The sequence below is a fragment of the Gadus macrocephalus genome, chromosome 13 (genome assembly GCF_031168955.1).
Source record: "Gadus macrocephalus chromosome 13, ASM3116895v1".
In the NCBI taxonomy this organism is placed as follows: Eukaryota; Metazoa; Chordata; class Actinopteri; order Gadiformes; family Gadidae; genus Gadus; species Gadus macrocephalus.
The window spans coordinates 14890204-14898638 of NC_082394.1; positions in this window are offsets into that span (position 1 = coordinate 14890204).

Genomic DNA, 8435 nt, shown 5'->3' on the forward strand with positions numbered 1-8435 from the left:
ACGCTCCCAACACAGTTGCGTTGGAGCAACTAGCTTCCAGGCTACCAGGTGAAACGCTCCCAACACAGTTGCGTTGGAGCAACTAGCTTCCAGGCTACCAGGTGAAACGCTCCCAACACAGTTGCGTTGGAGCAAACTACCTTCCAAGCTACCAGGTGAAACGCTCCCAACACAGTTGCGTTGGAGCAACTAACTTCCAGGCTACCAGGTGAAACGCTCCCAACACAGTTGCGTTGGAGCAACTAGCTTCCAGGCTACCAGGTGAAACGCTCCCAACACAGTTGCGTTGGAGCAAACTACCTTCCAAGCTACCAGGTGAAACGCTCCCAACACAGTTGCGTTGGAGCAAACTAGCTTCCAGGCTACCAGGTGAAACGCTCCCAACACAATTGCATTTGCTGTACAGTCAGTATGTTTACATACACATCTTATAGCCATAGGTCGACTATACTCCCCAATTGGCCAACTGCAATTGTCCGAGTACATATTTCAGATTATATTGCACAGAATAAAACCACATTGCAAAGGATTAAAATCGTAGTGCATAGAATTGCAAAGAATTGAAATCTTAGTGCATAGAATTGCAAAGAAATAAAATCGTATAATGCATAGAATTGCAAAGAATTAAAATCTTAGTGCATAGAATTGCAAAGAATTAAAATCGTATAATGCATAGAATTGCAAAGAATGAAAAATCGTAGTGCATAGAATTGCAAATAATTAAAATCGTAGTGCATAGAATTGCAAAGAATTAAAATCGTATAATGCATAGAATTGCAAAATAATTAAAATCGTAGTGCATAGAATTGCAAATAATTTGAATCGTAGTGCATAGAATTGCAAAGAATTAAAATCGTAGTGCATAGAATTGCAAAGAATTAAAACCGTATTGCATAGAATCAAACCACATTGCAAGGAATTAAAATAATTTAGCACAGAATAAAACCACATTGAAGTATGAAGCAGCAGTAGCCTACAAGTTCAGCAGCAGTCAACAATTTGCAAATGTATGGAAAGTTGTAAAAAGGAAAGATTCAAAAAAGGGAGAATGTAGAGTACTGTGTGGATGTGTAAATCAACTAATCCATCTCCTAAATTCAAACCTACCAAACCAAAAACCAACAATTGAAACCAAACCATAACATGCCCGCAGTCATTCGTCTAGTGAAGTCAGTCTGACAGCTTTTCATACACCAGTCCAGTGGGGTTACGGGTGGAGCGAAAACAAACCCCATTGTGGAAGTTTGAGGTCACAACTTCACACTCGCCCTAATTTCGGTTTGCCAGACATCCGTTCTGGGTTTTTCCCAGAACTTCCAGTTCTTTGTGGATTCCTGAGGGAGGTGAAGCATCGGCAGAAGGTGCTGTGACATCAAATTGTAAACTCCAGAATTGCACAGATGTCATTTCCACTAGGGATGTTCTGTAGTCCAGTGGTGCTGTGAAACAAAAAAGCAATTGGCGAAAATAGTTGCATTCGCCAATTGGTATACTTACCATTTAACTTGCACTTGTTTGCTTTCACCAATTCCAATTTTGCCCAAACATTGAACTTTCACAATAGTTGCAGGTGTTCTTCCATTTTGCGTCCAGTTTCAAGAGCACACCCTTCCCAGTGTCCAGACAGGTTGTTGTTGTTGTTGTAGCGGTCCGCAGCGTTAGTAAAGTCAGTCGTTTAGTCGTCCCCCGTTAGGCCTCATACAAACACGTGCAACAATGCACTCAACAACCTACAACACTGCACTAAACTTAGAATGAGCCAAAACCAAACAGACGAGCGGTAAAATCCAGGTTAAGTTTAGGGGAAAGAATATAGCGATGTGTGTGTGTGCGGTGGACACATTCTGAAAACAGCAGCCAAACACAACCAATCAACTTCAACCAGCTCAAGGAATAACAAACGATTGGTGACTTGCATGCGGGGGTCCTCGCTCCCCCGTTGGTGGCCACGTTGTCCGGATTGTTCAGTCAAAAGCGCACAAAAAACCAACAATCAACCGCGTTGCGTTGGAGCAAACTACCTTCCAGGCTACCAGGTGAAACGCTCACAACACAGTTGCGTTGGAGCAAACTGCCTTCCAGTCTACCAGGTGAAACGCTCACAACACAGTTGCGTTGGAGCAAACTACATTCCAGGCTACCAGGTGAAACGCTCCCAACACCGTTGCGTTGGAGCAACTAGCTTCCAGGCTACCAGGTGAAACGCTCCCAACACAGTTGCGTTGGAGCAACTAGCTTCCAGGCTACCAGGTGAAACGCTCCCAACACAGTTGCGTTGGAGCAAACTACCTTCCAAGCTACCAGGTGAAACGCTCCCAACACAGTTGCGTTGGAGCAAACTAGCTTCTAGGCTACCAGGTGAAACGCTCCCAACACAATTGCATTTGCTGTACAGTCAGTATGTTTACATACACATCTTATAGCCATAGGTCGACTATACTCCCCAATTGGCCAACTGCAATTGTCCGAGTACATATTTCAGATTATATTGCACAGAATAAAACCACATTGCAAAGGATTAAAATCGTAGTGCATAGAATTGCAAAGAATTGAAATCTTAGTGCATAGAATTGCAAAGAAATAAAATCGTATAATGCATAGAATTGCAAAGAATTAAAATCTTAGTGCATAGAATTGCAAAGAATTTAAATCGTATAATGCATAGAATTGCAAAGAATGAAAAATCGTAGTGCATAGAATTGCAAATAATAAAAATCAGATAGAGCATATAACTGCAAATAATTAAAATCGTAATGCATAGAATTGCAAAGAATTAAAATCGTATAATGCATAGAATTGCAAAATAATTAAAATCGTAGTGCATAGAATTGCAAAGAATTAGAATCGTAGTGCATAGAATTGCAAAGAATTAAAATCGTAGTGCATAGAATTGCAAAGAAATAAAATCGTATAATGCATAGAATTGCAAAGAATGAAAAATCGTAGTGCATAGAATTGCAAAGAAATAAAATCGTATAATGCATAGAATTGCAAAGAATTAAAATCGTAGTGCATAGAATTGCAAAGAATTAAAACCGTATTGCATAGAATCAAACCACATTGCAAGGAATTAAAATAATTTAGCACAGAATAAAACCACATTGAAGTATGAAGCAGCAGTAGCCTACAAGTTCAGCAGCAGTCAACAATTTGCAAATGTATGGAAAGTTGTAAAAAGGAAAGATTCAAAAAAGGGAGAATGTAGAGTACTGTGTGGATGTGTAAATCAACTAATCCATCTCCTAAATTCAAACCTACCAAACCAAAAACCAACAATTGAAACCAAACCATAACATGCCCGCAGTCATTCGTCTAGTGAAGTCAGTCTGACAGCTTTTCATACACCAGTCCAGTGGGGTTACGGGTGGAGCGAAAACAAACCCCATTGTGGAAGTTTGAGGTCACAACTTCACACTCGCCCTAATTTCGGTTTGCCAGACATCCGTTCTGGGTTTTTCCCAGAACTTCCAGTTCTTTGTGGATTCCTGAGGGAGGTGGAGCATCGGCAGAAGGTGCTGTGACATCAAATTGTAAACTCCAGAATTGCACAGATGTCATTTCCACTAGGGATGTTCTGTAGTCCAGTGGTGCTGTGAAACAAAAAAGCAATTGGCGAAAATAGTTGCATTCGCCAATTGGTATACTTACCATTTAACTTGCACTTGTTTGCTTTCACCAATTCCAATTTTGCCCAAACGTTGAACTTTCACAATAGTTGCAGGTGTTCTTCCATTTTGCGTCCAGTTTCAAGAGCACACCCTTCCCAGTGTCCAGACAGGTTGTTGTTGTTGTTGTAGCGGTCCGCAGCGTTAGTAAAGTCAGTCGTTTAGTCGTCCCCCGTTAGGCCTCATACAAACACGTGCAACAATGCACTCAAAAACAACCTACAAAACTGCACTAAACTTAGAATGAGCCAAAACCAAACAGACGAGCGGAAAAATCCAGGTTAAGTTTAGGGGAAAGAATATAGCGTTGTGCGTGTGCGGTGGACACATTCTGAAAACAGCAGCCAAACACAACCAACTCAAGGAATAACAAACGATTGGTGACTTGCATGCGGGGGTCCTCGCTCCCCCGTTGGTGGCCACGTTGTCCGGATTGTTCAGTCAAAAGCGCACAAAAAACCAACAATCAACCGCGGGACCATTTTAATTCGCGTTTGGGAGCAACGCAAAAATATTCATCCCGCACGTGCGGGGCGACACAGGTGAACTCAATTAATAGCTAATGAGAACGAGAACGGGATGGCTGTGACAAGCCAGAAGCTCGAGCCGATAAAGAGTTTCCCTCCGTATCGAACGCAGCGCATGAAAAGCCTTTCTAGAATAAAAGTGATCAAATATTAATGTAGCCTACCTTTTCTATTTAGTATTTGGGTCGCATACGAACTAGGTATAATGAAGCCATTTGGAAATGTGATTATTGCAATTATTGATATCTACTGTTTGGTTTATTAGTCTGTCCTGTCGGGCTCTCATTAACCCCTTCATAACAAGATAAGCGATCTCCCAAATTGATGAAAACCAACTCTGTTATTGATTGTCCCTCTCCATTGTGAGGCTTTACCCCAAAGAAATCTAACAGTGCCCAGGTCAATCCAAACCCGGGATATATTATATTCAAGAATTTAATTATTTATCGTGTTTACGTGTTTCTGCGTGTGTACGTGTTTCTCCCTGTGTTTATTACATTTATTTAAAACAAGACACATTTGCAGTTCGGTGGTCCGAGGATCTCGTCACTGCTTTTTGCAGATGATGTGGTCCTCATTGGATCATCGGCCTGTGACCTTCAGCACTCACTGGATCGGCTGGCGGCCGAGTGCGGCTGGGATGAGGATCAGCACCGCTAAATCTGAGGCCACATATTATTTCGTACACTCAATTATATCAATTATATTAAGTCAAATAAACCAAAGACAAGACTTTGCATCATTGATTTTTATTTTCACCCCAGGCAAAAAAAATTGATCTGTAAAGAAAAAAAAAAAGCTTCCATAAATGTTTGACAAAGGCAAGTATCAAGGTATTTTTCTGGCCCATAGCAAGCAACCCTGTTCCCAGGTCCGTCAATTTCAGCAGTGGTATCACACACACACAGTAGCTGTGGGTAACAAATGGACACAAAGAATGAATAAATTAATTTCATTACTTTTATTTTGATCATCGTCAACACAGAATTCCAATATCAAAATGGAATGCACTATGCAAAGAGTAAGGCCATGCATTAAATGTTGATATTCAAATCCTGTTATTATGCCTTATCATACTCTAATTCAAGTGAATGATTTATTGATTACCTTCTTTATTTCTCTCAAGACATACTCTAGGGTAGAAACACACACAAATATAGCGCATTAGTAACTGTTTTTATAGACCCGGATATGAAATATGTTATTTTTTAAGCATTGCAGTGAACCTACCTGACAAGAGAAAATAAGGACACAGACGGTCCGTCAGTCAGTCAGTCAGACAGACCATCAGTCAGTCCGACAGACAGACCATCAGTCAGTCAGTCAGACAGACAGACGTTCTTAAAAGAACTGTTGGTTTCGTAATGTGTGTGTTATGTGGTGCAATGTCGTGGTGCAATGTGCAGGCAAATCTGGAGGGGAAAAGCAAAATTTGAATCAGGTTTCAATGTTTCACGAAACATATGTGGCATCACGGGAAAAACAAGCTAACCGACAACACCACCCTAGGGATTGCACCCAGGGATATACTAATCGATTAAATCAAAACAATTATCTAGCACACACGTTCGTTGACTGACGGCACCAGAGACGAGGTTCCAAAAATAAGTTGTTTTTATTAACTAAAACATGTGGGTTCCACATGTAACAAACAGGATAAATGAAATCAATTGGTATGTAGGGGATAGACAGGATGGTTAGGGCTGAGGCTTACCAGCAGGGGGCAAGATACCAGGAGATGGAGGGGGAGACACATACACACCAACCAGTCACTCGTGCTCGCACATACACACCAACCAGTCACTCGTGCTCGCACATACACACCAACCAGTCACTCGTGCTCGCACATACACACCAACCAGTCACTCGTGCTCGCACATACACACCAACCAGTCACTCGTGCTCGCACATACACACCAACCAGTCACTCGTGCTCGCACATACACACCAACCAGTCACTCGTGCTCGCACATACACACCAACCAGTCACTCGTGCTCGCACATACACACCAACCAGTCACTCGTGCTCGCACATACACACCAACCAGTCACTCGTGCTCGCACATACACACCAACCAGTCACTCGTGCTCGCACATACACACCAACCAGTCACTCGTGCTCGCACATACACACCAACCAGTCACTCGTGCTCGCACATACACACCAACCAGTCACTCGTGCTCGCACATACACACAGCAACACAGGATCAAAATGATAAAATAAGAGAAATTCCAAGAGGACACACGTGAAACCACACTCGGGAAGGGGGCACCACCACCTAACGGATCTAGTTGCCTCCCTGCGGTGGGCACTCGGCGCCTAGAAACGAAGGAACAAAAGAGAGATGAGGGCAGATACAAACGACCAAACAAAACAATAAACACAACTACACAAAATGTAATTCACAAAAGGAAATCAGTATGAAACAAACAAAATATAACACAAATACACAAACCAGGCCAAAAAGGATCTTTAAACATGCGTGATAGCCCACTGGTTATCCGCAGCTATAAAAAGGCCTCCTGCCAGTGGCTTAACAGAAGCAGGGCTCAAAACAAACCATAAACAGAATCCCCCAAATTAAACCAAACACTTCCCCAGGACAAACACGCACGCACTCGCAAACACTCTACACACACACCGACACACACTAGTTGCGACACGGACAGGTGTAAACACACAAGGACAAGTCAACAGACAGATCACGTTCAAAAGGAGTGGTCGTTAAGTTGGGCAGCTTTGGTGGTAAACAACGGGTGGCAAAAACAGCAGTCGGCAACGACACAATCAACAGCCTACCTAGAAGGCATACAGGTCACCCCGTTAGTGCTAAACATAATTCTACAAACAATAGCGATATAAAATAAGGGATACCTACCAGGAAGTTGGCAACTTCCTACTTAAGCCAGCGGCTCACAGCGCACCGCTGAATGTTAACATTCGGTCGGAATCCACACCGAGACTGTTACGCGATCAACACTCCTGCACGCATCACAAACCAAGACAGGGCACCAGCAGGCACCAGCAAGCAACAGGCACAAGCGCTGCAAAGCGACCAGTGTGAAAAAGTAAATCACCATGCCAAACAAATCAGAGCCAGAGCGTCCATAGGAAAAGCACGCGTACATACCGGTAGCAAGTTGCCTGGAGGGGCGTAGCAGGAAGTAACGAGGAGACAAATTGTGGCACCTCCCGACACAAAAAGCTACCTCAGAATAAATAAGGTGGAGACGCAAGCCATTGGCTGTGACGGCCCTGATAATTACAAAGGGCTCTGCCCCTGCGTCTCACCACAATCTCTTACCAATGTGGTTTGGAGAATATTACCATGATAAGCAAAATATTGGAGTTTATTTAATTGTCCTCATATGTGGACCCGATTATGTGTCCTCATATTTGGCCCGAGGGCATGGCGTTAAAAAAAGCTGAAAAACACTGCCTAAATGCTATTTTTCAAACGACCAAACGACGTTGTTGTTGTTGTTGTTGTTGTTGTTGTTGTTGTTGTTGTTGTTGTAGCGGTCCGCAGCGTTAGTAAAGTCAGTCGTTTAGTCGTCCCCCGTTAGGCAACACGTGCAACAATGCACTCAAAAACAACCGTCAACACTGCACTAAACTTAGAATGAGCCAAAACCAAACAGACGAGCGGTAAATACCAGGTTAAAGGCACCCAGTGCAACTTTATGTAAACATTCAATGAAAAATAAACATTCAATTTCTAGTCTTTTTTACACGTAGTAAGTTTCAATAACTCCATACCATTACATATCGACATTCAAGGAGCAAAGATGAGACGTCGTTGTGTGGTGAGAACTGATTGAAAATCGTAAACAACAACAATCGCCGGTGGGGAGAAGCCATTTTTCCATTGACTGGAAGCCTGCTTTATTTATTGTAGGTTACAAAAAATAAAGAAAATGGCGGCATTGTTGTTGTTATCGATTTTGTATCAGTTCTCTTCTCACCACACAACGACGTCTCATCTTTGCTGCTTAAATGTCGGTATGTAATGGTATGGAGTTATTGAAACTTACTACGTGTAAAAAAGACTAGAAATTGAATGTTTATTTTTAAGCCTCGAAAGTTGCACTGGGTGCCTTTAAGTTTAGGGGAAAGAATATAGCGATGTGTGTGCGGTGGACACATTCTGAAAACAGCAGCCAAACACAACCAAACAACTTCAACCAGCTCAAGGAACAACAAACGATTGGTGACTTGCATGCGGGGGTCCTATTTTTCAA